This window comes from Copadichromis virginalis, linkage group LG15, assembly GCF_057382275.1.
Source record: "Copadichromis virginalis isolate Kocher_CV1m ecotype Utaka linkage group LG15, C_Virginalis_male_GT1.1, whole genome shotgun sequence".
Lineage (NCBI taxonomy): Eukaryota > Metazoa > Chordata > Actinopteri > Cichliformes > Cichlidae > Copadichromis > Copadichromis virginalis.
The window spans coordinates 27,232,323-27,246,657 of record NC_140632.1 but is presented as its reverse complement, the minus strand read 5'-3'; the positions used below and the strand labels follow the sequence as shown (position 1 = coordinate 27,246,657).

The following is a 14,335-nucleotide window of genomic DNA, read 5'->3' as shown; positions in this document are numbered from 1 at the left end:
AGGAGGAGTAGGTGAAGGTGATGGCTGAACAGGTGGTGGAGCAACTGACACAGGATGCAGGGCTGGTGACTGCTGAACAGGAGGCTGAACTGAGGATAAAGCTAATGATTCTTCTGCCAACCGGGCTACTGACTGGGCCATGGATTGTAACAGGGTTTGTAATAAGTCTGGCTGTGACTGTAATTGAGCTATGGATTGTGAGGCTGAATGTGGCGGAGGTGGCGACTGGGCTTCTGGCCGGGCGGCTAACTGAGCTTCTGGCGATAAACAGTTTTTGTCCTGTGCCGTACAGAACATCACCCCTGAGTAAACGGTCCCACAGTTCAGACCAATAATACTGTCCTGTCCACTCACCACAGCTGGCCGCTCGGAAATCCCCAGGTCCGACTGTGGCGAGGAGCGTCGGCAGTGTGAGCGCCGTTTCCCCCTCGAAGGCTGGGTTGACGGGCCGGGCAGAACATCCTCTGTCAGACCGGGCAGTGAAGCATGAGTTGCAGGGTGGGTGGTAGCAGCCGGGGGGTGAAGACGGAGTCCATTCAGAATGAAATTCTGTGCGAGCGGGTGAAGTGAGCTGAGCAGCCAGGGGAGACCAGAAACCAAGCGCTGTAGCCGATTAGCCACGGCTTGGCGAAATTCTCTCCCCTCGTGCTCCAGCCACGCGTTAATTAATTTGTCCACGGAGTAAACAATGTCCTCCCGGAGCTCCTTGGGCGGGTTGAATACTGCTGGGTCCATAGTGGCCGGTTCGTACTGTCACGGCTGCCGAGGCGAGCCGTGTGGAGTTAGAAGGAGGACCCAAGATGCAGGCAGTGGATAAGATGCCGGTGAGTTTATTTATACAGGAGTGAGAAGGCAAACAGGCAAGAGGGAAGACAAAACTAAAGACCTGAACTGGGAAAGCTAAATGACAAACCTGAGATGATACAAAAAGGGATGAGAGGCAGAGAGACGAGCAGGACACCGAGTAACACAGACTGACACGGAGGAACACAGACGAACCGGCAACAGGCAGGAAAACACACAGGGCTTAAATACACACACCAGTAATCAGGGGATGAGAGACAAGTGGGCAACACAGCTGGGAGGAATCTGGGCTGACGGGACAGGGGAAACGTAAACTGATCACACTCACATACGACACGGACCTTCACAATAAAACAGGAAACTCAGACACATGGAACCAGACAAGACATTGAACTAAACAGACAGATTCACAAACAGATGGGGTGACACCATAGACAGACAGATACAGACGCAGACTCAGAGGCAGACCGAATATAACACAGAACCTAAACAATCATCATCTAGAAAATGATAACAAACTAAAAGCGCTGGGTCACCGACCCAGGACCATGACATCTTCATGGCGAGACATCAAAGTTCGCCATGCTTTCGGGGTCACACCCTTCTGCGAAAAGTCACAGTTTTCCCTGTAACCCAAGACAGGGAAAAGGCTTTCCTGGAGAAATTTGAGGCTGCAGATGTCACCCATCACTATACTGTACCCCAAAGTGTAAAACATGACATTTCCTGTTCCCACTAGGTGGCGCTGTCTTTGATGTCAAATATGGCAGTTGAAAAATGTTCAGGGGTGGAGCCTTATCATATGTGTGCTCTTTGGCCCAGATTGGACAATTTATGACAGAATGAGAGGCAATACAATTTTCATGGCGAATTCTCGAAATTCGCTGTGGCGCCACGGCCTCACCGTATTACGAAAACTCAAAAGCTCCGCAATTTAACATGGCCCAGGTGTGTAGTTTATACACTGACCAAAGACGAAGCTTATACGACCAAATCCCAAGGAGGAATTCGAAAAAGTTCGAGGCATGGAAATGGCAAAATTACAGCCAAAATGTCACCTTCACTTCTAAATTGCGGACTTCCTGTTGGGTTTGCCTCAATGGGCCCACAGACTTCTTTGTTTGTCTTGGCATGGTACACATGTGTGCCAGATTTCATACATGTAGCTCAAACGATGTGGTCATAGGGCTGTATTTTACAAGGCATAGGTGGCGCTACAGAGCCATTTTCACATGCCCATATGTAAAACCAATAAATACAAAATTTTTCACCAGACCTGGCATGTGTGCAAAATTTCATGAGTTTTTGAGCATGTTTAGGCCCTCAAAAAGGACCTTGTTTTGCCTGAATAATAATAATAATTAAAGCTGCAAGCAGCGTTATGAGGGCCCTCGCACCCCATCGCGTCGAGCCGCGCCCAACACCTAAAACCAGCACCTCCGATCTGATGTCACGTTGATGGAATTCTTGCATTTAACCACCAGCTAACATTTCATCTTATTCAACCAGGATTATAGTCGTGCCACTAGGTGGCGGTGTAACCATTATGTACAAATGGCATAACAAACATATCCGAGCTCGAGTCTAATCATGCCTACGACCTTTGGGAGAGATTGGACATTGTGTTTTCGAGTGACAGCAGATTACTGCTTTTTGGCGAGTGATTGAAACTCCACATGCCGCCATGACCACCCCGTTTCCTGAACGTAAAAAGTTTCGCAATTTAACATCACAAAGGTGTTTAGATTCCACACACAGGAAATCGCATCAATCTGATGAAATCTCTTGGAGGAGTTCGTCAAAGAACGGTGCCTGAAAAGAGGGGAAAATGTCGCCAAAATTACACATTCATTTTAAAATGGCTGACTTCCTGTTTGATTTGGGATTTTGCTCCAAGAGACTTTTTTGTACATCTTGATCTCTCCTATAAGCTTCCCAGATTTCAGACTCATACATAAAACACAGAGCAGGGGCTGATGATTTTGAAAGTTTGTAGGAGGCGCTGTGGAGCCATTTTGCGCTATTCAAGGAAGGTGATCACATAACAACAAAGCCTTCGTCCCATTGGAGGTGTGGGCCAAATTTCAAGACTTTTTAAACTTTTCAAGCCCCTCAAACGTCACTTCATTGTTCACGGTGAACCACGTTGTCACCAGGGTGCGCCGTTCAGTTTAAAGTCACAATTTTCGCACCGAAGCATCATGAGCAACTGATGGTGATATTCACCGCTTTTGAGGTGGCCACGATGAACCTGTGAAAATCAGTATGACAAAATGAAAGACATGACATTTCCTGTTGCCACTAGGTGGCGCTCTGCGTATTACTGACAATGGGCACGTCAATCTGTTCAGGGCGGGACTGACATCATGCCTGTAAAGTCTGGTACTGATCAGACTGGATTTTATTGAGTTATACTAATTTGTTTCTTCATGGCGTGACATCAAAATTCGCCATGCCGCTGGGGTCACACCCTTTTGCGAAAAGTCACAGTTTTCACTGTAACCCAAGACCAACTCCTTAAGGCTTTCCTGGAGAAATTTGAGGCTGCAGATGTCACCCATCACAATACTATACCCCAAAGTGTAAAACATGACATTTCCTGTTCCCACTAGGTGGCGCTGTCCCTGATGTCAAATATGGCAGTTGAAATATGTTCAGGGCTGGAGCCTTATCATATGTGTGCTCTTTGGTCCAGATCGGACAATGTATGACAGAATGAGAGGCAATAAGATTTTCATGGCGAGTCATCAAAATTCGCCGTGGCGCCACGGTCACCGTATCACAAAAACTCAAAAGCTCCACAATTTAACATGGCCCACGTGTGTAGTTTATACTAACCAAAGATGAAGCTTATACGACCAAATCCCAAGGAGGAGTTCGAAAAAGTTCGAGGCATGGAAATGGCAAAATTAGAGCCAAAATGTCACCTTCAGTTCCAAATTGCGGACTTCCTGTTGGGTTTGCGTCAATGGGCCCACAGACTTTTTTGTTCGTCTTGGCATGCTACACATGTGTGCCAGATTTTATACATGTAGCTCAAACGATGTGGTCGTAGGGCTGCATTTAACAAGGCATAGGTGGCGCTCTAGAGCCATTTCCCAGTGCTCATATGTAAAACCATTAAAATACAAAATTTTTCACCAGACCTGGCATGTGTGCAAAATTTCATGAGTTTTTGACCATGTTTAGGCCCTCAAAAAGGCCCTTGTTTTGCCTGAATAATAATAATAAGAAACAGAGCAGATACAATAGGGCCTTCGCACTGTCAGTGCTCGGGCCCTAATAAGAAACGGAGCAGATACAATAGGGCCTTCGCACTGTCAGTGCTCGGGCCCTAATAATAATAATAAACGGAGCAGATACAATAGGGCCTTCGCACTCTCGGTGCTCGGGCCCTAATAAACAGAGCAGATACAATAGGGCCTTCGCACTGTCAGTGCTCGGGCCCTAATAATAATAATAAGAAGAAACAGAGCAGATACAATAGGGCCTTCGCACTCTCAGTGCTCGGGCCCTAATTACTTAAATCCTCATCCAGAGTGTTTTACTATAAAATGCGATTCACTGTGAAAGTAGTATAACATATAAACTACAATATACAGCATAATTTTTAACTTAAGGAGTAAGTTGCAGCCACACTAAAATTTAATTCCTTGAACTGAATGGAACCTCATATATTAATAAATGTATTTGTTTATTCAAACAATGTGAAACATTATTAATACTATTAATTAATAGTATACTTGTAAGGTTAGTATTGTGATAGAGTTGAGTATATTTTAATTATACTCTTGTAGACTTTATGACATTATGCTAGTACAATTATGGTGAACAAAAAGTACATCTAAAAGTTAATTTCAAGAATACTGTTATGTACTAAAACGGGGGCCAATATAGTCCCAAGAAGCATTATTAGTATACGTATAGGTAAGGTATACTTGGGAAATATAATTGAAGCATACTTACTTTTTGTATGGCCAGCAATAAAAACTAGTGGCTACATTTAGAGTAATGTTTAAAAATGACTTCATTTAGCAGGGTGTTCCTTTTTTCTCTTCTTATTCTTTCTTATACTGGACCTTCATTTGGTTTGTATAAGGTGGTACTTTTTAAGACACCTCTGCCTAACTACAGTGAACTAACCTAATAATATGCTTTTAAGCCATGTGTCCATTATGTCCATTTGAAGGTTGCTCTAAATACTTCAGTGTCCGAACATCATTTTCCAGCCATATTTCTCGAAAACATAAGTAGACAGTTCAGCAGTCAAGGCAACAAGAAATTGGGGGATTTGCCATAATACATGGACAGGACACAGTTAATCTATTAGAAGACAGTTGACTTTGTGTCATTTAAAAATGCAGACTAAAATGCTCTTGCCAACCAGCACTATACAGAGCATCATAGAGGAATTTCAGGATCTTTGCAGCTGTGCAATGCACGAAACAAAAGTAGACACTGACACTAACACCATCTCTCTTTTTTTTAGATGGCAGACCAAAGAATTTGAATGACACCATTACTCTGGAGCTTGGGAATGATTTCCACTCCAACTGTCGCATGCAATCACATGAGGAGACAGAGGTCATCCAGAGGACAGGAGAAGTATGGTTAGAATTGTTGTGGAGGCCATGCAAGTTAACTGCAGAAACCCTAAACGTGCATCTTGTGAAGAGGTTGCTAAGATCATTGTAAACAGATACCCTCAAACATTTGCAGATTTTACTGAAAAGGGAGAAAGACGGGGTTGTGGACATTATTCACTACTAAGAAGCATCAAATCTAGAGTTGAACATGTTAATCGAGATAATACAACACATAGACTTCGTCAAACAAAGAGAACCAGGAATGAGGAAGACTGTAGTCCCAACAGTAATGCAACCTCACATAAAAAGTTACATGCCTTGTTGATAGCTATGGTTATATAAATTGGCAGCCAGTTGAACTTCCTGAGGGGGAAACGCCAGCTTCTTTAGAGGAAAAGAAACACATCTTGTTAACAATTTTTAATTCAGAAGGACCTGGAGCTGTGGAGAGACCTGATGTAGATGACTTCATGTGCCTCACATATATTTCTCAGCGGCAGCTTATCAACAGTTGTCCCTCACTTTCAGTAGCTGAAATTCAGGAGCAGTGGCCATTCTTGTTTACTCGGAAAGGTCTTTCGAACCACTTTTACAAACTCACAGGCATCGATATCAGTGAGCACTTAGGTCAGGCCCTCATAACCAAAGACAGAAGGATTATTAACTATTTCTCCAGCCAGAAGCTCAAATGGAACCTTGGTATAAGGACACTTCTTCAGCAGATAGAAAGTGAGGGAGTTTTGACCAACAACAAGGTTGGCACAGCAGCCATACTTCTCATGATGAAGTATTAGAAGGAAGATGAAGACTCCCTCTTTGTCTTAGCAGATGTAAGCTTCTTTCATACAGCTCTATGTTTAATGTTGTTGCTTGCTGTCCTGTTATATTTTTTTATTTGTTACATAAAATGTCTTGGTCCTTTTTCTGGCAGGAAACATCTACCAGGATGTCCCTTAAAGCAGAGAGCAACCTGCCCATCACCCCAAGGCTGATTATGCTTGGTAAGAAGTCATTCATGAAATAGAGCTGATTAGACCATATTGCAATATCTGTTTGGCACAGGAGCTTTTCGTGGACACAGGTATCTCTGTTTTGTTAGCTCAAATTTCTGTAATTTCCTTTCTAAACCAAGGTTGTTGGACATGTCTCTCAGTGAATCCAGCAAAGTAACAATATCAAATTTCACATTACATATCGTACTGTGTATGACTGTGTACGTGACAAATAAAAATTTGAATTTGAATTTGAATTTGATATTACTGATCAACATAGTAGTCTAGCTACACCAACAGCAGGAATACTGAAGTCAATACTGTAAAGTTTAACAGCAGCACAAACTATAAACTCCAAAATAACATACGGTTGATTCATCTCCGGTAATTTAAATGGGCTGACTGTTTGTTAGGTGTGTTTAATGTGCAGAATAATTCCCAATTATGTACAATTATAATATGTTAAAATGGACTTATGTACATAAGGCCATTAATAATTAACTGTATGTAGCTATTTGCTTTATGACTATCTAGACAGTTTGAAGAAGTGAAGTACTGAAATTATTTTATGTTGCATAATGACAACATGTTGCCCCTATACATTTAAGGACAAAGTTCAATGACCACCACCTGCTGGATGGTGAATGTAGAGGGGTGTGTAATTGTTGAGCTGGACAAAGAGAACACCTTTGCTGATGCAATGTCAGTCTTCTTTGGTTCATTCTATGTATTGAACCTGGAATACCAGGAGTCAGCGTGTGCAAGGTTTTTTGTAAGGATAAACCCTGAAGAGGGAACAAAATGTACCTCCAAGGTTGGGACGAGCAGAAAGACTGGGACCACTGTGAAGCGAAAGGTTGTTCACATTAACCCTCATGTCACAACTTTCCTCTAGTGGCTTACTGAATTTGAGTGGAGAACTTCAAATTATGTAACTGTTTTTGCCATTTTAGTGAATTTCTTGTATAATTTAAGTGACCAATGTACCTGTGTCTCCACAGATGATCCATGGCCCATGCTTTCTGGACATTTACACAAGACGAACAACAATGAAGACAAGCTCTCTTGCCACTCTTGCAAGATGCTGTCTCTGTCTAATAGGTTTTTTGAGTGCAACAGTTTTGATTTTTTTTCCTTCTTTTACCCGTTTGTTAAAAATTATTTCAGCTACTTACACTTTAATTGTCACATGTATTGGCTCACCTTACAAATCAATGAACTCAGTCCACAAAGCAAGATCAGGGTTCAGTGCAGGTCAGTCAAGTTCCTTCACACCACACATGCTCATCCATGTCCTTGTGGACCCTGCTTTGTGCATTGATTTGGTGGTGTGAGCCAGTATTTTGGACAAAGTGTATATAAAGGCAGAAGTGTGGGGCTTGATATTATATTCATTACAATTCAGTTTATTTGTATGGTACCAACAAAATGAATGCCAAGGCACTTCACATTGTAGGTTTAAGACCCTACAAAATATAACTAAGAAAACCCAATACTTGAGCATATGTAATGAAATTATGAAAATAATGTATTACATGGTTTAGTAAAAACAAGTGCTTCCTCAATGAAAATATGTTTTCAGTTCTTTTCAGTTTTTGATTTTAGAAATGTGTATTTCAGCAGGGAAAAATCAGTGATAATAAATAAAGTGGTGTAAAGCACATGGATTATATTTTGTGTGTGTGTATCTATCTATCCATCCATCCATCCATCCATCCATCCAATTTTTTTGGAACCCTCCAGTCTCTTACAGTATGTTACTGTTAACTGAAATTACGGTCAATTACGACCTGTTAAACAGTAAATGACCGCCTGTTGGGACACAGTGTCCTCTAGCAGAGATGAATAGTTTTGGCACTGATGATGCGTGATAACGGTAAGTTACTGGTAAATATATTGCAGTTTATTACCTTGCAGCGGGCTTACAGTGACATACCGTGAATAAACGGTAGTATACCAATTTCTTAATCACAGTATGATGTTACTTTGTTGACGTAATTTACGACATAACAGTATCTCACTGGCGTCACTGTCGCCAGTGAGATACCGTAAAAAAGGCTACGGTGCGTTACCATAATTTGTCCAAGAGTATTATACCACACCAGCAAAAACGGTATCATCCTGCAGAACGGTAAGCTACCGTAACACGGCGTCACGGTATGACGCTGGCAACAGTGACGCCAGTATGTTACCGTAAAGTGGCGATGAAAAGTCTAACAGTGTACAAGACCATCAGCAAGAAGCAAGAATGGGACAATTCTTGATGTGATTCTTCAAAAATAGAAGAAATGTAAAATGATCATTAATCGCTCTTCTCTTTGAGCTTCATGCAATATCTTGCCACATGAGGACGATCACACGAAAGGTGGTGAATCAGCCCAAACTACATGGGACTTGTTTGGGCTACTTGTTAATGACCTAAAGGCACTCTGGGCCACAGTCACAGAGAACACCATTGGTAACATACTACGCTGTAATGGACTCAAATCTTGCTCGCAAGTGCTCACAAGGTTCCTCTGCTCAAAAAGGCACATATAAAGGGAACATCTGAATCAGGGGTCTCAACACGCTTTTGCATATTCGTAGTGTTTCCTTCCCTAAATGAAATATCTACTTTTCAAGTACTGAAAAGTTGCCCTGTTGTCATCCATTCTCGTAAAGTATAACCAAACTTTTGAGCGTTTGAGCCGCTTTCGCGCCGTGTTTCCTGCCAGGTAAATGACGCTTCGCAACGTGGTGATGTCATTCGGGGCGACTGGAATCGACAAGGGAATCGTTTGCAAAAATGGCAAACAATTCCAAGGAATTGAAACAGTGGGAACCGGTTCTCAACAAGAACCGGGTTTCGATACCCATCCATACTCCCCTCACATCGACCAGATAAAAGCTTTTCTTGAGAAACTGAATTTACCCTCAGTTGGGAAAAATCATAATGACTATCTGACCTCTCCTATCACGGAAACAGAGATAGATAAAGCAATAAATAAATTAAAGTCAAACAAATCTCCCGGTAGTGACGGTTTACCATCCTAGTGGTATAAAACCTTTAAAGAACAGCTTATACCACTACTCGAAAAATCATTCAGATATACACTCGAACATGGTGAAATGCCCCCTTCATGGAAAGAAGCGGTCATAACAGTGATCCCCAAGAAAAAATCCAGCGAGATTTGTTCAGATTATAGACCCATATCAATACTAAATGTTGATTATAAATTATATACCTCAGTTATTTCTAAAATATATGAATATTTTATTAGTGATATTATCAATGAAGACCAGATAGGCTTTATAAAGGGACGTCAAACCCAAGATAATATAAAGAGAACTTTATATATTATCAGTAATATTCGAAAAAAGGAAAATGTGCAGCCTTAATAAGCCTCAACGCATAAAAGGCTTTCGATAGCATAAATTGAAATTTTCTATATCACGTACTTGAGAAAGTTGGATTTCATGATAAAGCTATCAGATGTATTAAAACACTTTATCAAAACCCGACCGCAAGAATAAGAATAAATGGTAGTTTAACTGAGACCATAAAATTAGAGCAGTCTACCAGACAGGGCTGCTGCCTTTCTCCTACCTTGTTTGCAATCTTCATAGCGCCCTGTCATGGTCCTGAGTCTGAGGACTCAGTGTTTTGTGTTTCCTTATGCTTTTGTTCATTCAGAGTGTGTATTCTGTTGTGATTTTGCCATTTGTTAGGTTTCTGTTCTTTGCATGCCTGCTCCCACTTCTGTGTTCCCTCTGTCTGTCCATGGTGTTATTGTGTCTGCTCATGAGTCTGCCTGTCAAGTTCAGTGTCCTGTCTGGTTCTCTGTCTGTTAGTTTCCTGTTTTATTCTGAAAGTTCATGTCTCATGTCAGTGTGTTCAGTTTACGTTTCCCCTGTCTCGTCAGCTGTGATTTCTCCCAGGTGTGTTCCCCTCCTGTCTCTCATCCCTTGATTACTGCCATCTGTGTATTTAAGCCCTGTGTTTCTCTGTGTCAGTGTCGCGTCGTACCCTCAACTAGCTGTTCTGCTTCTATGTTCCTAGTGTTTGGTCTCCTGCTCCAGTTTAGTGTTTCTTTCCAGTGTTTCAGTCCTTGGTTCCTCTGTTCTGACTTTTGGTTTTCTTTTGGTGAGTTTAGTTTGTACGAGGTTTTTCCCAGCAATAAAGCTGCGCTTTAAGTTTCACTTCCGTGTCTGAGTTCTGCATTTTGGGTCCACCACTCCTGCTTGCCTGCCACACAGCGATTCATGACAGAATGACGCGACCAGTATGGATCCAGCAGACTCACTGAGGAAGCGCAGCTCAGCCTTTGACGGGACCCGGCTAGCGCTTGGAGGGCCTCCGTGCTGCCGTTCCTCACAAGCTGCTTACCCTTCGGTCCACTCACCTGCTTCTTCCCCCCGGATGCCCCGGTCTCACAGAAAACGCTCCCGCCGGTCCCGGGAGGATTACTATGAGACCGCGAGCAACCAGCTTACACCAGCTCAAGCTTTCTACAAGATGTTAGGGTCATTATAGTGCCACCCGACTCACCCAGCGTTTCCACATCACAGCAGGAGCAGCCACAGCCGAGTCATTCCTTGTCGCATTCTGCCAGCGCTGCTCCCTCTTCTACTTGGAAGCGGCGAACGTGCCGCCAGCACTCACGGCTCCAGCAGGAGCCTGGGACTCTTCTCGACCAACCGCCTAGGGTGAGTGACAAAGTCCCCCTACATTCGCCTTCTGTGTCGAGGGATAAACGTACCGTTTCCCCCAAGGCCGCTAACGTCAGCTTCATGAACTCTAGAACTTCTGTTCCTCCTGTTCCAGAAAATGAGAGTATTCATTTTGAGAGCAATTGTTTCCGCTTTGGTTCAAAAGACTGTGCTTCTGATGCTCCTTCAGACCCAGGAGCTAAGACTGTTTCATCTGGAACTGTTTATTCTGGGGCTATGTCAGCTCAGTTAGCCGCCCGGCCCGAAGCTCGGTTAGCCGCCCGGCCCGAAGCCCGGTTAGCCGCCCGGCCCCAAGCTCGGTTAGCCGCCCGGCCCCAAGCTCAGTTAGCCGCCCGGCCCCAAGCTCAGTCGCCACCTCCACCACATTCAGCCTCGCTTCCCATAGCACAGTCACATCCACAGCCTGACTTATTACAAACCTTATTTCAATCCTTAGCCCAGTCAATACCTCAGTTGGTAGAGGAATCATCAGCCTTATCGTCAGCTCGGTTTCCAACTTCACAACCATCATTTTCCCGACCTTTTCTTCAGTCGTCCTCAGCTCAGCCACCTATACAGCCATCATCTTCACCTACACCTCCGGTACAGCAAGCTATGTCTATCCAACCCTTACAGAACTGTTCCACAACCTCGAATCCTAATCAGAGAGACAAACCAAACAATATTGTTATCAGTCCTCAAAAGCTGGCCAGTTCTGAGACTGAGATTCACTCCAGGGCCTCCCCAGAGGCTGGGTTTCAGCCCCCAGCAGACTCTGGACCCCTGATGGTTAAGGAGCCAGCTGAGGACCGCACCCGGCCGTTGCTGCCTGAGCAGACTCAATGCTCTGTGCAGCTGCAGTCTGCCATGTGTTTGCCAGAGGCCCGTGTGCCTGGTTCTGTACTGTCCCTGTCAGAGGCCCGTGTGCCTGCTGGTTCTGTTCTGTCCCTGCCAGGGGCCCATGTGCCTGCTGGTTCTGTTCTGTCCCTGCCAGGGGCCCGTGTGCCTGCTGGTTCTGTTCTGTCCCTGCCAGGGGCCCGTGTGCCTGCTGGTTCCGATCTGTGCCTGCCAGAGGCCCGTGTGCCTGCTGGTTCCGATCTGTGCCTGCCAGAGGTCCCAGTGCCTGCTGGTTTTGTCCTGTGTGTTCCAGGGGCCCCTGTGCCCACTGGTCCTGAGACTGTTTTCGCTGGAGGGCCGGAGGAGCCTGTCCAGCCTCCTGCTTTGCCAGCTGGGGGGCCCGAGGGGCCTGTCCAGCCTCCTGCTTTGCCAGCTGGGGGGTCCGAGGAGCCCGTCCAGCGACCTTCCTCGTCAGCTGGGGGGTCCGAGGAGCCCGTCCAGCAACCTTCCTCGTTGCTGGACACGTTTTGTCCTGTGTGTTCCAGGGGCCCCTGTGCCTACTGGTCCTGAGACTGTTTTCGCTGGAGGGCCCGAGGAGCCTGTCCAGCCTCCTGCTTCGCCAGCTGGGGGGCCCGAGGAGCCCGTCCAGCGACCTTCCTCGTCAGCTGGGGGGTCCGAGGAGCCCGTCCAGCGACCTTCCTCGTCAGCTGGGGGGTCCGAGGAGCCCGTCCAGCAACCTTCCTCGTTGCTGGACACGTTTTGTCCTGTGTGTTCCAGGGGCCCCTGTGCCCACTGGTCCTGAGACTGTTTTCGCTGGAGGGCCCGAGGAGCCTGTCCAGCCTCCTGCTTCGCCAGCTGGGGGGGCCTGAGGAGCCTGTCCAGCGACCTTCCTCGTCAGCTGGGGGGTCCGAGGAGCCCGTCCAGCGACCTTCCTCGTCAGCTGGGGGGTCCGAGGAGCCCGTCCAGCAACCTTCCTCGTTGCTGGACACGTTTTGTTCTGTGTGTTCCAGGGGCCCCTGTGCCCACTGGTCCTGAGACTGTTTTCGCTGGAGGCCCCGAGGAGCCCGTCCAGCCTCCTGCTTTGCCAGCTGGGGGGCCCAAGGAGCCTGTCCAGCCTCCTGCTTCGCCAGCTGGGGGGCCCGAGGAGCCTGTCCAGCGACCTTCCTCGTCAGCTGGGGGGCCCGAGGAGCCCGTCCAGCCACCAGCTGCTCCACCAGCAGCCTCATCCACACCCGCAGCAGCAGCCGCATCCACAGTTTCGTCCACACTGCCTGCTGCAGCGCCTCCGTCTCCGGATTCCACGCCACCGCCAGCTGCAGCCTCTGTGTCTTCATCCTCGCCAGCTGCAGCCTCTGTGTCTCCACCCACGCAGTCACCTGGTCCAGCTTCAGGTCCACCCACGCCGTCGCCGGGTCCAGCTTCAGGTCCACCCACGCCGTCGCCGGGTCCAGCTTCAGCATCCTCTTCGGCATCCTCATCAGCGTCCCCTGGTCCAGCCTCTGCTTCAGCTTCATCCTCATCTGCCTCGCCTGGTCCAGCCCCCGCATCAGCTCCAGCATCCCCTGCAGTGGCCTCCTCTTCAGCGTCACCAGTTTCGTTTGGCCCAGCCTCCGCCTCTGCTTCTGCCACCTCTGTTCCAGCCTCCGCCTCGGCTTCTGCCACGTCTGTTCCAGCCTCCGCCTCGGCTTCTGCCTCGTCTGGTCCAGCCTCCGCCTCGCCTGGTCCCGCAGGGATCACGCCACCTTCAGGTCCCAAACTACCGCCTCAACATCATCGAGCGTTTGTCAGGCCGCTTGTTGGGCATCGTCACCACCGTGGCTGCCCTCCGGACTTCTGTTGCCACCCCCGCCTTCTGCGAGGACGACCTCCTACACGCCGCCATTGCCGTCCGCACGGTCGGTCCCCGGAACTGTTTCCATGCCACTACCTACTGCGTGGGCGGCCTCCGGACCTGCCCCACTGCCGCTGCCATTCACATGGTCGGCCTCCGGAACAGAACTGTTTTGGCCTCCTGTGCTGTCGGCCCCCTGAACTTGTCCGTCTGGGCCTTTTTGGACTATGGACTATACAAAAATATAATTTGAATTGGAGAGCAACAAGAATGAAATATCTTGGGGTTGACGCTGAGGATTAATATAAACATAATTACGATAAATTAGATAAGGAAATCAAGAGTGATTTGGATTGGTGGGCTACCCTTCCATAAGACATTGGTTCTCAAATAGAGACCATAAAAGTAAGTGTCCTACCCCGACTTCTCTACCTTTTTCAGTCGCTACCCATTGACATACCTGAAAAACAATTCAGATTATGGGACAAAATCATTTCCACGTTTATATGGAATGGTCACAGACCGAGAATCAAATTTGATACATTACAGATAAGAAAGGATAAGGGGTGTTTGGCACTCCCAAACCTTGAGGCATA

The 14,335-nt window shown here is 46.4% G+C and overlaps 1 pseudogene; it reads left to right on the top strand.

The window, feature by feature from the left end:
• The first annotated feature begins 5,411 nt into the window (after positions 1-5,411).
• Positions 5,412-13,992, top strand: LOC146692626 (uncharacterized; annotated as a pseudogene).
• The last annotated feature ends 343 nt before the right edge of the window (positions 13,993-14,335 follow it).